General features: G+C 46.0%; 9 non-coding genes and 1 pseudogene across 9 annotated transcripts; all 10 read right to left on the reverse strand.

Annotated features, from left to right (window-relative positions):
• Window positions 1-1039: 1039 nt before the first annotated feature.
• On the reverse strand, window positions 1040-1230 carry LOC130303444 (U2 spliceosomal RNA). Its single transcript, XR_008853513.1, has one exon. It is a non-coding gene; the product is annotated as a U2 spliceosomal RNA (small nuclear RNA).
• Window positions 1231-3317: 2087 nt separating this feature from the next.
• LOC130303445 (U2 spliceosomal RNA) lies at window positions 3318-3508 on the reverse strand. The gene has a single exon (XR_008853514.1). It is a non-coding gene; the product is annotated as a U2 spliceosomal RNA (small nuclear RNA).
• Window positions 3509-5583: 2075 nt separating this feature from the next.
• LOC130303446 (U2 spliceosomal RNA) lies at window positions 5584-5774 on the reverse strand. Its single transcript, XR_008853515.1, has one exon. It is a non-coding gene; the product is annotated as a U2 spliceosomal RNA (small nuclear RNA).
• A 2093-nt stretch (window positions 5775-7867) lies between these two features.
• On the reverse strand, window positions 7868-8058 carry LOC130303448 (U2 spliceosomal RNA). The gene has a single exon (XR_008853517.1). It is a non-coding gene; the product is annotated as a U2 spliceosomal RNA (small nuclear RNA).
• A 2086-nt stretch (window positions 8059-10144) lies between these two features.
• LOC130303462 (U2 spliceosomal RNA) lies at window positions 10145-10329 on the reverse strand. Its single transcript, XR_008853530.1, has one exon. It is a non-coding gene; the product is annotated as a U2 spliceosomal RNA (small nuclear RNA).
• A 1449-nt stretch (window positions 10330-11778) lies between these two features.
• LOC130303470 (U2 spliceosomal RNA) lies at window positions 11779-11914 on the reverse strand (annotated as a pseudogene).
• A 2088-nt stretch (window positions 11915-14002) lies between these two features.
• LOC130303449 (U2 spliceosomal RNA) lies at window positions 14003-14193 on the reverse strand. The gene has a single exon (XR_008853518.1). It is a non-coding gene; the product is annotated as a U2 spliceosomal RNA (small nuclear RNA).
• A 2072-nt stretch (window positions 14194-16265) lies between these two features.
• Window positions 16266-16456, reverse strand: LOC130303450 (U2 spliceosomal RNA). The gene has a single exon (XR_008853519.1). It is a non-coding gene; the product is annotated as a U2 spliceosomal RNA (small nuclear RNA).
• Window positions 16457-18546: 2090 nt separating this feature from the next.
• Window positions 18547-18737, reverse strand: LOC130303451 (U2 spliceosomal RNA). The gene has a single exon (XR_008853520.1). It is a non-coding gene; the product is annotated as a U2 spliceosomal RNA (small nuclear RNA).
• Window positions 18738-20818: 2081 nt separating this feature from the next.
• Window positions 20819-21009, reverse strand: LOC130303452 (U2 spliceosomal RNA). Its single transcript, XR_008853521.1, has one exon. It is a non-coding gene; the product is annotated as a U2 spliceosomal RNA (small nuclear RNA).
• Between the last annotated feature and the right edge of the window lie 454 nt (window positions 21010-21463).

The raw sequence follows: 21463 nt of genomic DNA on the forward strand, positions 1-21463 counted from the left end.
TTTCTTCTTTTTTTTCGTCTAATGCATACCCCATCAGTGCAGCAATGCTTATTCAATACCGCCAGCAGATGGAGACACTGGGGGATAATTTTCTAAGGATTTATACTGATTTTTCCTGTCTGAATTTGTCGCACAGAAAGTTGCAGGCCAAATATGTGTGACATTTCTGCGACTTTAGCTTCTAGAGCATTTTTACAACATTATACATAGGTGCTGAATACATAAAAAGCGACTGTTCAGCGACAGACAAGTCGCATCGGCTGAAAGTAGGCCAGAATGTCAGTCCATGTTGGAGCAGGTTTAGATACAGTCTAAAGTATAGATCTCAAAGTCTGTGCACAGAATTTAGCAAGGGCCTCGCACCTTCTGATGCATCAGGTAGGTGCACAATAGCATAGCCTAACCCTCTGTACTTTGGTCTATATTGATGCGGGACATAGACAGCCAGCTGATGACCAATCCATTAGTGCAATGGATGGCTGGAAGCATTTGTCTTTGCCTTTGCAATACCACAGAAGCAATGCATGGTCAATGTACAGCAATGACACACCTGTGTGAACAGCCAGGAGACCCCCCCCCCCCCCATGTTATGTTACATAGTTACATAGTTAGTACGGTCGAAAAAAGACATATGTCCATCAAGTTCAACCAGGGAATTAAGGGGTAGGGGTGTGGCGCGATATTGGGGAAGGGATGAGATTTTATATTTCTTCATAAGCATTAATCTTATTTTGTCAATTAGGAACATTCAGCACCCACCCGCTATCAAGGCAGCTGCCTATCATGTCATGCCCTACCTGCACAGGTGTGCTGGCTACTCAAATGATCCAATTAAGCAGGCCATTTAGTCAGCAGCAGCAGAAGTCCTGTGCCTGGACGCTCCAACAGCGGCCAGACACAAGCAGAAGCAGAAGCAGCAGAAGCAGCAGCAGCACCACCTTTTGTTTTTTGGCTGCAGCAGCAGCAAGGCCCACAGGGCTGGCTAGCCAGCAAGCAGGTAGCAATGAAAGTAGGAATCTTTCTTTTTAACCCTGTAAGGGGGTGGTGCACTGTACCCGAAGATACTGCCATATCGGGTCAATGCATAGGGCGACGGAAGCAAGCTTCGAAATCGGCCCCCGTTCTCAAAAATCCATTTAATATATGGTCCCCAGATAGGGGACGTATCAGATATTAAACTGATAAGAACAGATACTACACTTGATCTTAGCCAAAAGGCCGAGAAGCGATAACCGTGAAAGGGGCGGGCCCAACAAGGTGCCCTTCATGGGCACTATCACTGCTTGCTGTCAGGGAGGCTGCCAGACAATTTTCCATGCACACTCTGGGCTGGGGGGGCAGTCAACCACCAGTACACACAGCAGAACCTAAACCCATACCATTATTGCTAAGCAGCAAGACAGGGGCCCATTGCACTCCCACGGGGCCTTTTTAAATGCAATCCATAACCCGGATTTGCCAGGAACCCTTCTTACTCCTCCTACTTGCATGTGACACTGGGCTTAGGATCTGCATAGGAAACACACACACAAGCACACACCTACCTTTGTTGCCTGCAGATGCCTCCTTGGCTGTCCCCAAACGGTATCAAACCAACACCCACGGGAAGCTGTAAGCATAGAGGACATGCCTGCACCCCATTGGACTTACCTGTGTGGGTTAAACCCGGGTTATTTGACAACCTATGGCGGTGATGGTTCTGCTCAGGCAGAGCAGTGCTGATGCTCCTCATAAAGCTGTCGCTGCTGTGAAGGTTCTAGGTGACATCACAAATCCCTATGGTTACATACACAACAAAGCTGGGTTGTTGTTGTTTACACTCTGCAAGGCCTGTGGAAGTGAGTGACATCATAGCACTGTAGTTCTGAGGGTTCTAGATGGATGCAACAATCTCCTGTTGCTTCTATGAAGGCCATAATAGACGACATCACCAAACAGCTCCATAGTCACATACACAGCAAAGGAGAGATGTTGTTTACACCTAGTGATGTCAGTGGTATTGAGTGACATCACAGCACAGTGCTAAGGCTCCTGGGCCTGGACACAGCAGCGGCTGCAATATCTCAACGGAGAATACGTTTATATATATGTGTGTGTGTGCGCGTATATATATATATATATATATATATATATATATATATTTCTCTGCCGAAATCACTTTTAAACCCATTTCCACCTTTTTTTCCCTTCTCTTCCTCTTACTTTTTTTTCACGTTTTTTTACGTTTTTCTACGTTTTTCTCCTTTTCGCCTCTTTTCTGGGCGTATTATTCTTCTTTTTCTTCTTTTTTTTCGTCTAATGCATACCCCATCAGTGCAGCAATGCTTATTCAATACCGCCAGCAGATGGAGACACTGGGGGATAATTTTCTAAGGATTTATACTGATTTTTCCTGTCTGAATTTGTCGCACAGAAAGTTGCAGGCCAAATATGTGTGACATTTCTGCGACTTTAGCTTCTAGAGCATTTTTACAACATTATACATAGGTGCTGAATACATAAAAAGCGACTGTTCAGCGACAGACAAGTCGCATCGGCTGAAAGTAGGCCAGAATGTCAGTCCATGTTGGAGCAGGTTTAGATACAGTCTAAAGTATAGATCTCAAAGTCTGTGCACAGAATTTAGCAAGGGCCTCGCACCTTCTGATGCATCAGGTAGGTGCACAATAGCATAGCCTAACCCTCTGTACTTTGGTCTATATTGATGCGGGACATAGACAGCCAGCTGATGACCAATCCATTAGTGCAATGGATGGCTGGAAGCATTTGTCTTTGCCTTTGCAATACCACAGAAGCAATGCATGGTCAATGTACAGCAATGACACACCTGTGTGAACAGCCAGGAGACCCCCCCCCCCCCCCATGTTATGTTACATAGTTACATAGTTAGTACGGTCGAAAAAAGACATATGTCCATCAAGTTCAACCAGGGAATTAAGGGGTAGGGGTGTGGCGCGATATTGGGGAAGGGATGAGATTTTATATTTCTTCATAAGCATTAATCTTATTTTGTCAATTAGGAACATTCAGCACCCACCCGCTATCAAGGCAGCTGCCTATCATGTCATGCCCTACCTGCACAGGTGTGCTGGCTACTCAAATGATCCAATTAAGGAGGCCATTTAGTCAGCAGCAGCAGAAGTCCTGTGCCTGGACGCTCCAACAGCGGCCAGACACAAGCAGAAGCAGAAGCAGCAGAAGCAGCAGCAGCACCACCTTTTGTTTTTTGGCTGCAGCAGCAGCAAGGCCCACAGGGCTGGCTAGCCAGCAAGCAGGTAGCAATGAAAGTAGGAATCTTTCTTTTTAACCCTGTAAGGGGGTGGTGCACTGTACCCGAAGATACTGCCATATCGGGTCAATGCATAGGGCGACGGAAGCAAGCTTCGAAATCGGCCCCCGTTCTCAAAAATCCATTTAATATATGGTCCCCAGATAGGGGACGTATCAGATATTAAACTGATAAGAACAGATACTACACTTGATCTTAGCCAAAAGGCCGAGAAGCGATAACCGTGAAAGGGGCGGGCCCAACAAGGTGCCCTTCATGGGCACTATCACTGCTTGCTGTCAGGGAGGCTGCCAGACAATTTTCCATGCACACTCTGGGCTGGGGGGCAGTCAACCACCAGTACACACAGCAGAACCTAAACCCATACCATTATTGCTAAGCAGCAAGACAGGGGCCCATTGCACTCCCACGGGGCCTTTTTAAATGCAATCCATAACCCGGATTTGCCAGGAACCCTTCTTACTCCTCCTACTTGCATGTGACACTGGGCTTAGGATCTGCATAGGAAACACACACACAAGCACACACCTACCTTTGTTGCCTGCAGATGCCTCCTTGGCTGTCCCCAAACGGTATCAAACCAACACCCACGGGAAGCTGTAAGCATAGAGGACATGCCTGCACCCCATTGGACTTACCTGTGTGGGTTAAACCCGGGTTATTTGACAACCTATGGCGGTGATGGTTCTGCTCAGGCAGAGCAGTGCTGATGCTCCTCATAAAGCTGTCGCTGCTGTGAAGGTTCTAGGTGACATCACAAATCCCTATGGTTACATACACAACAAAGCTGGGTTGTTGTTGTTTACACTCTGCAAGGCCTGTGGAAGTGAGTGACATCATAGCACTGTAGTTCTGAGGGTTCTAGATGGATGCAACAATCTCCTGTTGCTTCTATGAAGGCCATAATAGACGACATCACCAAACAGCTCCATAGTCACATACACAGCAAAGGAGAGATGTTGTTTACACCTAGTGATGTCAGTGGTATTGAGTGACATCACAGCACAGTGCTAAGGCTCCTGGGCCTGGACACAGCAGCGGCTGCAATATCTCAACGGAGAATACGTTTATATATATGTGTGTGTGTGCGCGTATATATATATATATATATATATATATATTTCTCTGCCGAAATCACTTTTAAACCCATTTCCACCTTTTTTTCCCTTCTCTTCCTCTTACTTTTTTTTCACGTTTTTTTACGTTTTTCTCCTTTTCGCCTCTTTTCTGGGCGTATTATTCTTCTTTTTCTTCTTTTTTTTCGTCTAATGCATACCCCATCAGTGCAGCAATGCTTATTCAATACCGCCAGCAGATGGAGACACTGGGGGATAATTTTCTAAGGATTTATACTGATTTTTCCTGTCTGAATTTGTCGCACAGAAAGTTGCAGGCCAAATATGTGTGACATTTCTGCGACTTTAGCTTCTAGAGCATTTTTACAACATTATACATAGGTGCTGAATACATAAAAAGCGACTGTTCAGCGACAGACAAGTCGCATCGGCTGAAAGTAGGCCAGAATGTCAGTCCATGTTGGAGCAGGTTTAGATACAGTCTAAAGTATAGATCTCAAAGTCTGTGCACAGAATTTAGCAAGGGCCTCGCACCTTCTGATGCATCAGGTAGGTGCACAATAGCATAGCCTAACCCTCTGTACTTTGGTCTATATTGATGCGGGACATAGACAGCCAGCTGATGACCAATCCATTAGTGCAATGGATGGCTGGAAGCATTTGTCTTTGCCTTTGCAATACCACAGAAGCAATGCATGGTCAATGTACAGCAATGACACACCTGTGTGAACAGCCAGGAGACCCCCCCCCCCCCCATGTTATGTTACATAGTTACATAGTTAGTACGGTCGAAAAAAGACATATGTCCATCAAGTTCAACCAGGGAATTAAGGGGTAGGGGTGTGGCGCGATATTGGGGAAGGGATGAGATTTTATATTTCTTCATAAGCATTAATCTTATTTTGTCAATTTGGAACATTCAGCACCCACCCGCTATCAAGGCAGCTGCCTATCATGTCATGCCCTACCTGCACAGGTGTGCTGGCTACTCAAATGATCCAATTAAGGAGGCCATTTAGTCAGCAGCAGCAGAAGTCCTGTGCCTGGACGCTCCAACAGCGGCCAGACACAAGCAGAAGCAGAAGCAGCAGAAGCAGCAGCAGCACCACCTTTTGTTTTTTGGCTGCAGCAGCAGCAAGGCCCACAGGGCTGGCTAGCTGGCTAGCCAGCAAGCAGGTAGCAATGAAAGTAGGAATCTTTCTTTTTAACCCTGTAAGGGGGTGGTGCACTGTACCCGAAGATACTGCCATATCGGGTCAATGCATAGGGCGACGGAAGCAAGCTTCGAAATCGGCCCCCGTTCTCAAAAATCCATTTAATATATGGTCCCCAGATAGGGGACGTATCAGATATTAAACTGATAAGAACAGATACTACACTTGATCTTAGCCAAAAGGCCGAGAAGCGATAACCGTGAAAGGGGCGGGCCCAACAAGGTGCCCTTCATGGGCACTATCACTGCTTGCTGTCAGGGAGGCTGCCAGACAATTTTCCATGCACACTCTGGGCTGGGGGGCAGTCAACCACCAGTACACACAGCAGAACCTAAACCCATACCATTATTGCTAAGCAGCAAGACAGGGGCCCATTGCACTCCCACGGGGCCTTTTTAAATGCAATCCATAACCCGGATTTGCCAGGAACCCTTCTTACTCCTCCTACTTGCATGTGACACTGGGCTTAGGATCTGCATAGGAAACACACACACAAGCACACACCTACCTTTGTTGCCTGCAGATGCCTCCTTGGCTGTCCCCAAACGGTATCAAACCAACACCCACGGGAAGCTGTAAGCATAGAGGACATGCCTGCACCCCATTGGACTTACCTGTGTGGGTTAAACCCGGGTTATTTGACAACCTATGGCGGTGATGGTTCTGCTCAGGCAGAGCAGTGCTGATGCTCCTCATAAAGCTGTCGCTGCTGTGAAGGTTCTAGGTGACATCACAAATCCCTATGGTTACATACACAACAAAGCTGGGTTGTTGTTGTTTACACTCTGCAAGGCCTGTGGAAGTGAGTGACATCATAGCACTGTAGTTCTGAGGGTTCTAGATGGATGCAACAATCTCCTGTTGCTTCTATGAAGGCCATAATAGACGACATCACCAAACAGCTCCATAGTCACATACACAGCAAAGGAGAGATGTTGTTTACACCTAGTGATGTCAGTGGTATTGAGTGACATCACAGCACAGTGCTAAGGCTCCTGGGCCTGGACACAGCAGCGGCTGCAATATCTCAACGGAGAATACGTTTATATATATGTGTGTGTGTGCGCGTATATATATATATATATATATATATATATATATATATATATTTCTCCGCCGAAATCACTTTTAAACCCATTTCCACCTTTTTTTCCCTTCTCTTCCTCTTACTTTTTTTTCACGTTTTTTTACGTTTTTCTCCTTTTCGCCTCTTTTCTGGGCGTATTATTCTTCTTTTTCTTCTTTTTTTTCGTCTAATGCATACCCCATCAGTGCAGCAATGCTTATTCAATACCGCCAGCAGATGGAGACACTGGGGGATAATTTTCTAAGGATTTATACTGATTTTTCCTGTCTGAATTTGTCGCACAGAAAGTTGCAGGCCAAATATGTGTGACATTTCTGCGACTTTAGCTTCTAGAGCATTTTTACAACATTATACATAGGTGCTGAATACATAAAAAGCGACTGTTCAGCGACAGACAAGTCGCATCGGCTGAAAGTAGGCCAGAATGTCAGTCCATGTTGGAGCAGGTTTAGATACAGTCTAAAGTATAGATCTCAAAGTCTGTGCACAGAATTTAGCAAGGGCCTCGCACCTTCTGATGCATCAGGTAGGTGCACAATAGCATAGCCTAACCCTCTGTACTTTGGTCTATATTGATGCGGGACATAGACAGCCAGCTGATGACCAATCCATTAGTGCAATGGATGGCTGGAAGCATTTGTCTTTGCCTTTGCAATACCACAGAAGCAATGCATGGTCAATGTACAGCAATGACACACCTGTGTGAACAGCCAGGAGACCCCCCCCCCCCCCCCCCCCATGTTATGTTACATAGTTACATAGTTAGTACGGTCGAAAAAAGACATATGTCCATCAAGTTCAACCAGGGAATTAAGGGGTAGGGGTGTGGCGCGATATTGGGGAAGGGATGAGATTTTATATTTCTTCATAAGCATTAATCTTATTTTGTCAATTAGGAACATTCAGCACCCACCCGCTATCAAGGCAGCTGCCTATCATGTCATGCCCTACCTGCACAGGTGTGCTGGCTACTCAAATGATCCAATTAAGGAGGCCATTTAGTCAGCAGCAGCAGAAGTCCTGTGCCTGGACGCTCCAACAGCGGCCAGACACAAGCAGAAGCAGAAGCAGCAGAAGCAGCAGCAGCACCACCTTTTGTTTTTTGGCTGCAGCAGCAGCAAGGCCCACAGGGCTGGCTAGCTGGCTAGCCAGCAAGCAGGTAGCAATGAAAGTAGGAATCTTTCTTTTTAACCCTGTAAGGGGGTGGTGCACTGTACCCGAAGATACTGCCATATCGGGTCAATGCATAGGGCGACGGAAGCAAGCTTCGAAATCGGCCCCCGTTCTCAAAAATCCATTTAATATATGGTCCCCAGATAGGGGACGTATCAGATATTAAACTGATAAGAACAGATACTACACTTGATCTTAGCCAAAAGGCCGAGAAGCGATAACCGTGAAAGGGGCGGGCCCAACAAGGTGCCCTTCATGGGCACTATCACTGCTTGCTGTCAGGGAGGCTATTTTCCATGCACACTCTGGGCTGGGGGGCAGTCAACCACCAGTACACACAGCAGAACCTAAACCCATACCATTATTGCTAAGCAGCAAGACAGGGGCCCATTGCACTCCCACGGGGCCTTTTTAAATGCAATCCATAACCCGGATTTGCCAGGAACCCTTCTTACTCCTCCTACTTGCATGTGACACTGGGCTTAGGATCTGCATAGGAAACACACACACAAGCACACACCTACCTTTGTTGCCTGCAGATGCCTCCTTGGCTGTCCCCAAACGGTATCAAACCAACACCCACGGGAAGCTGTAAGCATAGAGGACATGCCTGCACCCCATTGGACTTACCTGTGTGGGTTAAACCCGGGTTATTTGACAACCTATGGCGGTGATGGTTCTGCTCAGGCAGAGCAGTGCTGATGCTCCTCATAAAGCTGTCGCTGCTGTGAAGGTTCTAGGTGACATCACAAATCCCTATGGTTACATACACAACAAAGCTGGGTTGTTGTTGTTTACACTCTGCAAGGCCTGTGGAAGTGAGTGACATCATAGCACTGTAGTTCTGAGGGTTCTAGATGGATGCAACAATCTCCTGTTGCTTCTATGAAGGCCATAATAGACGACATCACCAAACAGCTCCATAGTCACATACACAGCAAAGGAGAGATGTTGTTTACACCTAGTGATGTCAGTGGTATTGAGTGACATCACAGCACAGTGCTAAGGCTCCTGGGCCTGGACACAGCAGCGGCTGCAATATCTCAACGGAGAATACGTTTATATATATGTGTGTGTGTGCGCGTATATATATATATATATATATATATATATATATATATATATATATTTCTCCGCCGAAATCACTTTTAAACCCATTTCCACCTTTTTTTCCCTTCTCTTCCTCTTACTTTTTTTTCACGTTTTTTTACGTTTTTCTCCTTTTCGCCTCTTTTCTGGGCGTATTATTCTTCTTTTTCTTCTTTTTTTTCGTCTAATGCATACCCCATCAGTGCAGCAATGCTTATTCAATACCGCCAGCAGATGGAGACACTGGGGGATAATTTTCTAAGGATTTATACTGATTTTTCCTGTCTGAATTTGTCGCACAGAAAGTTGCAGGCCAAATATGTGTGACATTTCTGCGACTTTAGCTTCTAGAGCATTTTTACAACATTATACATAGGTGCTGAATACATAAAAAGCGACTGTTCAGCGACAGACAAGTCGCATCGGCTGAAAGTAGGCCAGAATGTCAGTCCATGTTGGAGCAGGTTTAGATACAGTCTAAAGTATAGATCTCAAAGTCTGTGCACAGAATTTAGCAAGGGCCTCGCACCTTCTGATGCATCAGGTAGGTGCACAATAGCATACCCTAACCCTCTGTACTTTGGTCTATATTGATGCGGGACATAGACAGCCAGCTGATGACCAATCCATTAGTGCAATGGATGGCTGGAAGCATTTGTCTTTGCCTTTGCAATACCACAGAAGCAATGCATGGTCAATGTACAGCAATGACACACCTGTGTGAACAGCCAGGAGACCCCCCCCCCCCCCCCCATGTTATGTTACATAGTTACATAGTTAGTACGGTCGAAAAAAGACATATGTCCATCAAGTTCAACCAGGGAATTAAGGGGTAGGGGTGTGGCGCGATATTGGGGAAGGGATGAGATTTTATATTTCTTCATAAGCATTAATCTTATTTTGTCAATTAGGAACATTCAGCACCCACCCGCTATCAAGGCAGCTGCCTATCATGTCATGCCCTACCTGCACAGGTGTGCTGGCTACTCAAATGATCCAATTAAGGAGGCCATTTAGTCAGCAGCAGCAGAAGTCCTGTGCCTGGACGCTCCAACAGCGGCCAGACACAAGCAGAAGCAGAAGCAGCAGAAGCAGCAGCAGCACCACCTTTTGTTTTTTGGCTGCAGCAGCAGCAAGGCCCACAGGGCTGGCTAGCTGGCTAGCCAGCAAGCAGGTAGCAATGAAAGTAGGAATCTTTCTTTTTAACCCTGTAAGGGGGTGGTGCACTGTACCCGAAGATACTGCCATATCGGGTCAATGCATAGGGCGACGGAAGCAAGCTTCGAAATCGGCCCCCGTTCTCAAAAATCCATTTAATATATGGTCCCCAGATAGGGGACGTATCAGATATTAAACTGATAAGAACAGATTTTTTTTTTTAGTTAACCCTCAGAACTCCATCAGAGCTCTAAGATCTTATTTGAGCTTGATTTTTTGTTCATCATCAGGAAAACCCGTTTTTCTTTATTTCTTTATCTCTTTTTTTTTTTTTTTTTTAAACAATAAAAGAAACCATATTTAAAACATAAAAAAATTATCAAACCAAAACTAACCATACTATAATTCTATAATTTCTTAAAGAAAAATTACCCAAATGTCATTCCTCTTCTCCATGCAAAGACCATCAAGAAGTCTAAGAAACCACAAGTTATAGATCCACTCAGCATCTCACTTTTGGCTGGAATCGCCAGCCACGCTGGAACCTTGTATGTTTCCACAAATCTATCTATATCTGCGTGAAAGGAACAATAGACTTTATCCCTTGCTTCATTGACTTTGATTCCCAATCTTTCTTTCAGATTTCCCAAATCCTCGTCAAAGGCTTTTTTTTCTTTTTTTGACACACTCTTGAAGACAACATCAAGAGAGCCTCCATACTCTACCGATACATATTCTTCTTCATTTTCTTTCCTTTTCTTCTCCTCCATCACTTTCCTGGTTGGAGTTTCCTCCTCTTCAGGTTCTTCCCTCACATCAGTTTCCTCCTCCCTACTTCGTTTCATAACCTCCTTTTTCTTCTTCTTCTTCTTAGGACACATTACTGCCAGGTGTCCCTCATCACCACATAGATGACACTTTTTCTTCACCTTACATGCTTCTGGCTCATGGCCTTCTTCTTGGCATTTATAGCACCAAACAATATCACAAAAATCTTTCCTATGGCCATACCTTTTACACTTTCGACAAAAGTCGTCCATGCCTGAAAAGAACAGGTCCCCATTTACTGGGCCAATCTTAAAACGCCCTGGGGGATAAATTAGCTTTCCATCAGGTGTTTTCTGAAACTTCACTTGAAATTTCCACTTTGTCGTCCAAAGTCCATATTGATTATAGATCTTGCCTTTTGGCTTCACCTCCTCACAGAATCTAGAAAGGAACAGAACAATCTCTTCTTCTGTGATATACGGACTGTACATCCTCACAGTTATAAGTCTTTCCCGAGTCGGGAAATGGGGAGTAATCTCTACCCCTCCCAACTTAGGGTGCGACTTCCACAGCAATGCTTTATTGCAGAACACACCATAGTCCTCCTCCGAAACCAGAACCACATCATAGACTCCATTTCTTGGAAATTCCAGCATCGATAATATCTGGTCCTTCCTCAGCTCAAAAAACTGGAACAAAATCTCCTCCACCACGAAGAATAAACCTCTCTCCTTCTTTCCAGCATCCAAAAGAGTAATTCGGACTCCATTTCGTAGTCTGGCGTAGCTAGGTACACCTCCAGCAGGCTCTCCTTTCTTGCCAGCCTCCTCCATCGCAGAAAAAACACCTCCCCTACTGCAGGCAGGTAGGTAGGTAGGTGGTGATCGCTCCTCGTTGCCCGGGGACTAAGCCGCCACCCTGATGTCAGCAAGGGGGTTTAGTCCCACCATATAGATGGGACGATCCCCCAGGGAAAAGGAGCGGGTACCCCGGGCTCCTTCCAGCCAGATCAAGCAAGCATATACTACACTTGATCTTAGCCAAAAGGCCGAGAAGCGATAACCGTGAAAGGGGCGGGCCCAACAAGGTGCCCTTCATGGGCACTATCACTGCTTGCTGTCAGGGAGGCTGCCAGACAATTTTCCATGCACACTCTGGGCTGGGGGGCAGTCAACCACCAGTACACACAGCAGAACCTAAACCCATACCATTATTGCTAAGCAGCAAGACAGGGGCCCATTGCACTCCCACGGGGCCTTTTTAAATGCAATCCATAACCCGGATTTGCCAGGAACCCTTCTTACTCCTCCTACTTGCATGTGACACTGGGCTTAGGATCTGCATAGGAAACACACACACAAGCACACACCTACCTTTGTTGCCTGCAGATGCCTCCTTGGCTGTCCCCAAACGGTATCAAACCAACACCCACGGGAAGCTGTAAGCATAGAGGACATGCCTGCACCCCATTGGACTTACCTGTGTGGGTTAAACCCGGGTTATTTGACAACCTATGGCGGTGATGGTTCTGCTCAGGCAGAGCAGTGCTGATGCTCCTCATAAAGCTGTCGCTGCTGTGAAGGTTCTAGGTGACATCACAAATCCCTATGGTTACATACACAACAAAGCTGGGTTGTTGTTGTTTACACTCTGCAAGGCCTGTGGAAGTGAGTGACATCATAGCACTGTAGTTCTGAGGGTTCTAGATGGATGCAACAATCTCCTGTTGCTTCTATGAAGGCCATAATAGATGACATCACCAAACAGCTCCATAGTCACATACACAGCAAAGGAGAGATGTTGTTTACACCTAGTGATGTCAGTGGTATTGAGTGACATCACAGCACAGTGCTAAGGCTCCTGGGCCTGGACACAGCAGCGGCTGCAATATCTCAACGGAGAATACGTTTATATATATGTGTGTGTGTGCGCGTATATATATATATATATATATATATATATATATATATATATATTTCTCCGCCGAAATCACTTTTAAACCCATTTCCACCTTTTTTTCCCTTCTCTTCCTCTTACTTTTTTTTCACGTTTTTTTACGTTTTTCTCCTTTTCGCCTCTTTTCTGGGCGTATTATTCTTCTTTTTCTTCTTTTTTTTCGTCTAATGCATACCCCATCAGTGCAGCAATGCTTATTCAATACCGCCAGCAGATGGAGACACTGGGGGATAATTTTCTAAGGATTTATACTGATTTTTCCTGTCTGAATTTGTCGCACAGAAAGTTGCAGGCCAAATATGTGTGACATTTCTGCGACTTTAGCTTCTAGAGCATTTTTACAACATTATACATAGGTGCTGAATACATAAAAAGCGACTGTTCAGCGGCAGACAAGTCGCATCGGCTGAAAGTAGGCCAGAATGTCAGTCCATGTTGGAGCAGGTTTAGATACAGTCTAAAGTATAGATCTCAAAGTCTGTGCACAGAATTTAGCAAGGGCCTCGCACCTTCTGATGCATCAGGTAGGTGCACAATAGCATAGCCTAACCCTCTGTACTTTGGTCTATATTGATGCGGGACATAGACAGCCAGCTGATGACCAATCCATTAGTGCAATGGATGGCTGGAAGCATTTGTCTTTGCCTTTGCAATACCACAGAAGCAATGCATGGTCAATGTACAGCAATGACACACCTGTGTGAACAGCCAGGAGACCCCCCCCCCCCCATGTTATGTTACATAGTTACATAGTTAGTACGGTCGAAAAAAGACATATGTCCATCAAGTTCAACCAGGGAATTAAGGGGTAGGGGTGTGGCGCGATATTGGGGAAGGGATGAGATTTTATATTTCTTCATAAGCATTAATCTTATTTTGTCAATTAGGAACATTCAGCACCCACCCGCTATCAAGGCAGCTGCCTATCATGTCATGCCCTACCTGCACAGGTGTGCTGGCTACTCAAATGATCCAATTAAGGAGGCCATTTAGTCAGCAGCAGCAGAAGTCCTGTGCCTGGACGCTCCAACAGCGGCCAGACACAAGCAGAAGCAGAAGCAGCAGAAGCAGCAGCAGCACCACCTTTTGTTTTTTGGCTGCAGCAGCAGCAAGGCCCACAGGGCTGGCTAGCTGGCTAGCCAGCAAGCAGGTAGCAATGAAAGTAGGAATCTTTCTTTTTAACCCTGTAAGGGGGTGGTGCACTGTACCCGAAGATACTGCCATATCGGGTCAATGCATAGGGCGACGGAAGCAAGCTTCGAAATCGGCCCCCGTTCTCAAAAATCCATTTAATATATGGTCCCCAGATAGGGGACGTATCAGATATTAAACTGATAAGAACAGATACTACACTTGATCTTAGCCAAAAGGCCGAGAAGCGATAACCGTGAAAGGGGCGGGCCCAACAAGGTGCCCTTCATGGGCACTATCACTGCTTGCTGTCAGGGAGGCTGCCAGACAATTTTCCATGCACACTCTGGGCTGGGGGGCAGTCAACCACCAGTACACACAGCAGAACCTAAACCCATACCATTATTGCTAAGCAGCAAGACAGGGGCCCATTGCACTCCCACGGGGCCTTTTTAAATGCAATCCATAACCCGGATTTGCCAGGAACCCTTCTTACTCCTCCTACTTGCATGTGACACTGGGCTTAGGATCTGCATAGGAAACACACACACAAGCACACACCTACCTTTGTTGCCTGCAGATGCCTCCTTGGCTGTCCCCAAACGGTATCAAACCAACACCCACGGGAAGCTGTAAGCATAGAGGACATGCCTGCACCCCATTGGACTTACCTGTGTGGGTTAAACCCGGGTTATTTGACAACCTATGGCGGTGATGGTTCTGCTCAGGCAGAGCAGTGCTGATGCTCCTCATAAAGCTGTCGCTGCTGTGAAGGTTCTAGGTGACATCACAAATCCCTATGGTTACATACACAACAAAGCTGGGTTGTTGTTGTTTACACTCTGCAAGGCCTGTGGAAGTGAGTGACATCATAGCACTGTAGTTCTGAGGGTTCTAGATGGATGCAACAATCTCCTGTTGCTTCTATGAAGGCCATAATAGACGACATCACCAAACAGCTCCATAGTCACATACACAGCAAAGGAGAGATGTTGTTTACACCTAGTGATGTCAGTGGTATTGAGTGACATCACAGCACAGTGCTAAGGCTCCTGGGCCTGGACACAGCAGCGGCTGCAATATCTCAACGGAGAATACGTTTATATATATGTGTGTGTGTGCGCGTATATATATATATATATATATATATATATATATTTCTCCGCCGAAATCACTTTTAAACCCATTTCCACCTTTTTTTCCCTTCTCTTCCTCTTACTTTTTTTTCACGTTTTTTTACGTTTTTCTCCTTTTCGCCTCTTTTCTGGGCGTATTATTCTTCTTTTTTTTCGTCTAATGCATACCCCCCATCAGTGCAGCAATGCTTATTCAATACCGCCAGCAGATGGAGACACTGGGGGATAATTTTCTAAGGATTTATACTGATTTTTCCTGTCTGAATTTGTCGCACAGAAAGTTGCAGGCCAAATATGTGTGACATTTCTGCGACTTTAGCTTCTAGAGCATTTTTACAACATTATACATAGGTGCTGAATACATAAAAAGCGACTGTTCAGCGACAGACAAGTCGCATCGGCTGAAAGTAGGCCAGAATGTCAGTCCATGTTGGAGCAGGTTTAGATACAGTCTAAAGTATAGATCTCAAAGTCTGTGCACAGAATTTAGCAAGGGCCTCGCACCTTCTGATGCATCAGGTAGGTGCACAATAGCATAGCCTAACCCTCTGTACTTTGGTCTATATTGATGCGGGACATAGACAGCCAGCTGATGACCAATCCATTAGTGCAATGGATGGCTGGAAGCATTTGTCTTTGCCTTTGCAATACCACAGAAGCAATGCATGGTCAATGTACAGCAATGACACACCTGTGTGAACAGCCAGGAGACCCCCCCCCCCCCCATGTTATGTTACATAGTTACATAGTTAGTACGGTCGAAAAAAGACATATGTCCATCAAGTTCAACCAGGGAATTAAGGGGTAGGGGTGTGGCGCGATATTGGGGAAGGGATGAGATTTTATATTTCTTCATAAGCATTAATCTTATTTTGTCAATTAGGAACATTCAGCACCCACCCGCTATCAAGGCAGCTGCCTATCATGTCATGCCCTACCTGCACAGGTGTGCTGGCTACTCAAATGATCCAATTAAGGAGGCCATTTAGTCAGCAGCAGCAGAAGTCCTGTGCCTGGACGCTCCAACAGCGGCCAGACACAAGCAGAAGCAGAAGCAGCAGAAGCAGCAGCAGCACCACCTTTTGTTTTTTGGCTGCAGCAGCAGCAAGGCCCACAGGGCTGGCTAGCTGGCTAGCCAGCAAGCAGGTAGCAATGAAAGTAGGAATCTTTCTTTTTAACCCTGTAAGGGGGTGGTGCACTGTACCCGAAGATACTGCCATATCGGGTCAATGCATAGGGCGACGGAAGCAAGCTTCGAAATCGGCCCCCGTTCTCAAAAATCCATTTAATATATGGTCCCCAGATAGGGGACGTATCAGATATTAAACTGATAAGAACAGATACTACACTTGATCTTAGCCAAAAGGCCGAGAAGCGATAACCGTGAAAGGGGCGGGCCCAACAAGGTGCCCTTCATGGGCACTATCACTGCTTGCTGTCAGGGAGGCTGCCAGACAATTTTCCATGCACACTCTGGGCTGGGGGGCAGTCAACCACCAGTACACACAGCAGAACCTAAACCCATACCATTATTGCTAAGCAGCAAGACAGGGGCCCATTGCACTCCCACGGGGCCTTTTTAAATGCAATCCATAACCCGGATTTGCCAGGAACCCTTCTTACTCCTCCTACTTGCATGTGACACTGGGCTTAGGATCTGCATAGGAAACACACACACAAGCACACACCTACCTTTGTTGCCTGCAGATGCCTCCTTGGCTGTCCCCAAACGGTATCAAACCAACACCCACGGGAAGCTGTAAGCATAGAGGACATGCCTGCACCCCATTGGACTTACCTGTGTGGGTTAAACCCGGGTTATTTGACAACCTATGGCGGTGATGGTTCTGCTCAGGCAGAGCAGTGCTGATGCTCCTCATAAAGCTGTCGCTGCTGTGAAGGTTCTAGGTGACATCACAAATCCCTATGGTTACATACACAACAAAGCTGGGTTGTTGTTGTTTACACTCTGCAAGGCCTGTGGAAGTGAGTGACATCATAGCACTGTAGTTCTGAGGGTTCTAGATGGATGCAACAATCTCCTGTTGCTTCTATGAAGGCCATAATAGATGACATCACCAAACAGCTCCATAGTCACATACACAGCAAAGGAGAGATGTTGTTTACACCTAGTGATGTCAGTGGTATTGAGTGACATCACAGCACAGTGCTAAGGCTCCTGGGCCTGGACACAGCAGCGGCTGCAATATCTCAACGGAGAATACGTTTATATATATGTGTGTGTGTGCGCATATATATATATATATATATATATATATATATATATATATATATTTCTCCGCCGAAATCACTTTTAAACCCATTTCCACCTTTTTTTCCCTTCTCTTCCTCTTACTTTTTTTTCACGTTTTTTTACGTTTTTCTCCTTTTCGCCTCTTTTCTGGGCGTATTATTCTTCTTTTTCTTCTTTTTTTTCGTCTAATGCATACCCCATCAGTGCAGCAATGCTTATTCAATACCGCCAGCAGATGGAGACACTGGGGGATAATTTTCTAAGGATTTATACTGATTTTTCCTGTCTGAATTTGTCGCACAGAAAGTTGCAGGCCAAATATGTGTGACATTTCTGCGACTTTAGCTTCTAGAGCATTTTTACAACATTATACATAGGTGCTGAATACATAAAAAGCGACTGTTCAGCGGCAGACAAGTCGCATCGGCTGAAAGTAGGCCAGAATGTCAGTCCATGTTGGAGCAGGTTTAGATACAGTCTAAAGTATAGATCTCAAAGTCTGTGCACAGAATTTAGCAAGGGCCTCGCACCTTCTGATGCATCAGGTAGGTGCACAATAGCATAGCCTAACCCTCTGTACTTTGGTCTATATTGATGCGGGACATAGACAGCCAGCTGATGACCAATCCATTAGTGCAATGGATGGCTGGAAGCATTTGTCTTTGCCTTTGCAATACCACAGAAGCAATGCATGGTCAATGTACAGCAATGACACACCTGTGTGAACAGCCAGGAGACCCCCCCCCCCCCCCATGTTATGTTACATAGTTACATAGTTAGTACGGTCGAAAAAAGACATATGTCCATCAAGTTCAACCAGGGAATTAAGGGGTAGGGGTGTGGCGCGATATTGGGGAAGGGATGAGATTTTATATTTCTTCATAAGCATTAATCTTATTTTGTCAATTAGGAACATTCAGCACCCACCCGCTATCAAGGCAGCTGCCTATCATGTCATGCCCTACCTGCACAGGTGTGCTGGCTACTCAAATGATCCAATTAAGGAGGCCATTTAGTCAGCAGCAGCAGAAGTCCTGTGCCTGGACGCTCCAACAGCGGCCAGACACAAGCAGAAGCAGAAGCAGCAGAAGCAGCAGCAGCACCACCTTTTGTTTTTTGGCTGCAGCAGCAGCAAGGCCCACAGGGCTGGCTAGCTGGCTAGCCAGCAAGCAGGTAGCAATGAAAGTAGGAATCTTTCTTTTTAACCCTGTAAGGGGGTGGTGCACTGTACCCGAAGATACTGCCATATCGGGTCAATGCATAGGGCGACGGAAGCAAGCTTCGAAATCGGCCCCCGTTCTCAAAAATCCATTTAATATATGGTCCCCAGATAGGGGACGTATCAGATATTAAACTGATAAGAACAGATACTACACTTGATCTTAGCCAAAAGGCCGAGAAGCGATAACCGTGAAAGGGGCGGGCCCAACAAGGTGCCCTTCATGGGCACTATCACTGCTTGCTGTCAGGGAGGCTGCCAGACAATTTTCCATGCACACTCTGGGCTGGGGGGCAGTCAACCACCAGTACACACAGCAGAACCTAAACCCATACCATTATTGCTAAGCAGCAAGACAGGGGCCCATTGCACTCCCACGGGGCCTTTTTAAATGCAATCCATAACCCGGATTTGCCAGGAACCCTTCTTACTCCTCCTACTTGCATGTGACACTGGGCTTAGGATCTGCATAGGAAACACACACACAAGCACACACCTACCTTTGTTGCCTGCAGATGCCTCCTTGGCTGTCCCCAAACGGTATCAAACCAACACCCACGGGAAGCTGTAAGCATAGAGGACATGCCTGCACCCCATTGGACTTACCTGTGTGGGTTAAACCCGGGTTATTTGACAACCTATGGCGGTGATGGTTCTGCTCAGGCAGAGCAGTGCTGATGCTCCTCATAAAGCTGTCGCTGCTGTGAAGGTTCTAGGTGACATCACAAATCCCTATGGTTACATACACAACAAAGCTGGGTTGTTGTTGTTTACACTCTGCAAGGCCTGTGGAAGTGAGTGACATCATAGCACTGTAGTTCTGAGGGTTCTAGATGGATGCAACAATCTCCTGTTGCTTCTATGAAGGCCATAATAGACGACATCACCAAACAGCTCCATAGTCACATACACAGCAAAGGAGAGATGTTGTTTACACCTAGTGATGTCAGTGGTATTGAGTGACATCACAGCACAGTGCTAAGGCTCCTGGGCCTGGACACAGCAGCGGCTGCAATATCTCAACGGAGAATACGTTTATATATATGTGTGTGTGTGCGCGTATATATATATATATATATATATATATATATATATATATATATTTCTCCGCCGAAATCACTTTTAAACCCATTTCCACCTTTTTTTCCCTTCTCTTCCTCTTACTTTTTTTTCACGTTTTTTTACGTTTTTCTCCTTTTCGCCTCTTTTCTGGGCGTATTATTCTTCTTTTTTTTCGTCTAATGCATACCCCATCAGTGCAGCAATGCTTATTCAATACCGCCAGCAGATGGAGACACTGGGGGATAATTTTCTAAGGATTTATACTGATTTTTCCTGTCTGAATTTGTCGCACAGAAAGTTGCAGGCCAAATATGTGTGACATTTCTGCGACTTTAGCTTCTAGAGCATTTTTACAACATTATACATAGGTGCTGAATACATAAAAAGCGACTGTTCAGCGACAGACAAGTCGCATCGGCTGAAAGTAGGCCAGAATGTCAGTCCATGTTGGAGCAGGTTTAGATACAGTCTAAAGTATAGATCTCAAAGTCTGTGCACAGAATTTAGCAAGGGCCTCGCACCTTCTGATGCATCAGGTAGGTGCACAATAGCATAGCCTAACCCTCTGTACTTTGGTCTATATTGATGCGGGACATAGACAGCCAGCTGATGACCAATCCATTAGTGCAATGGATGGCTGGAAGCATTTGTCTTTGCCTTTGCAATACCACAGAAGCAATGCATGGTCAATGTACAGCAATGACACACCTGTGTGAACAGCCAGGAGACCCCCCCCCCCCCCATGTTATGTTACATAGTTACATAGTTAGTACGGTCGAAAAAAGACATATGTCCATCAAGTTCAACCAGGGAATTAAGGGGTAGGGGTGTGGCGCGATATTGGGGAAGGGATGAGATTTTATATTTCTTCATAAGCATTAATCTTATTTTGTCAATTAGGAACATTCAGCACCCACCCGCTATCAAGGCAGCTGCCTATCATGTCATGCCCTACCTGCACAGGTGTGCTGGCTACTCAAATGATCCAATTAAGGAGGCCATTTAGTCAGCAGCAGCAGAAGTCCTGTGCCTGGACGCTCCAACAGCGGCCAGACACAAGCAGAAGCAGAAAGCAGCAGAAGCAGCAGCAGCACCACCTTTTGTTTTTTGGCTGCAGCAGCAGCAAGGCCCACAGGGCTGGCTAGCTGGCTAGCCAGCAAGCAGGTAGCAATGAAAGTAGGAATCTTTCTTTTTAACCCTGTAAGGGGGTGGTGCACTGTACCCGAAGATACTGCCATATCGGGTCAATGCATAGGGCGACGGAAGCAAGCTTCGAAATCGGCCCCCGTTCTCAAAAATCCATTTAATATATGGTCCCCAGATAGGGGACGTATCAGATATTAAACTGATAAGAACAGATACTACACTTGATCTTAGCCAAAAGGCCGAGAAGCGATAACCGTGAAAGGGGCGGGCCCAACAAGGTGCCCTTCATGGGCACTATCACTGCTTGCTGTCAGGGAGGCTGCCAGACAATTTTCCATGCACACTCTGGGCTGGGGGGCAGTCAACCACCAGTACACACAGCAGAACCTAAACCCATACCATTATTGCTAAGCAGCAAGACAGGGGCCCATTGCACTCCCACGGGGCCTTTTTAAATGCAATCCATAACCCGGATTTGCCAGGAACCCTTCTTACTCCTCCTACTTGCATGTGACACTGGGCTTAGGATCTGCATAGGAAACACACACACAAGCACACACCTACCTTTGTTGCCTGCAGATGCCTCCTTGGCTGTCCCCAAACGGTATCAAACCAACACCCACGGGAAGCTGTAAGCATAGAGGACATGCCTGCACCCCATTGGACTTACCTGTGTGGGTTAAACCCGGGTTATTTGACAACCTA

The sequence above is a fragment of the Hyla sarda genome, unplaced genomic scaffold (genome assembly GCF_029499605.1).
Source record: "Hyla sarda isolate aHylSar1 unplaced genomic scaffold, aHylSar1.hap1 scaffold_1228, whole genome shotgun sequence".
NCBI lineage: Eukaryota > Metazoa > Chordata > Amphibia > Anura > Hylidae > Hyla > Hyla sarda.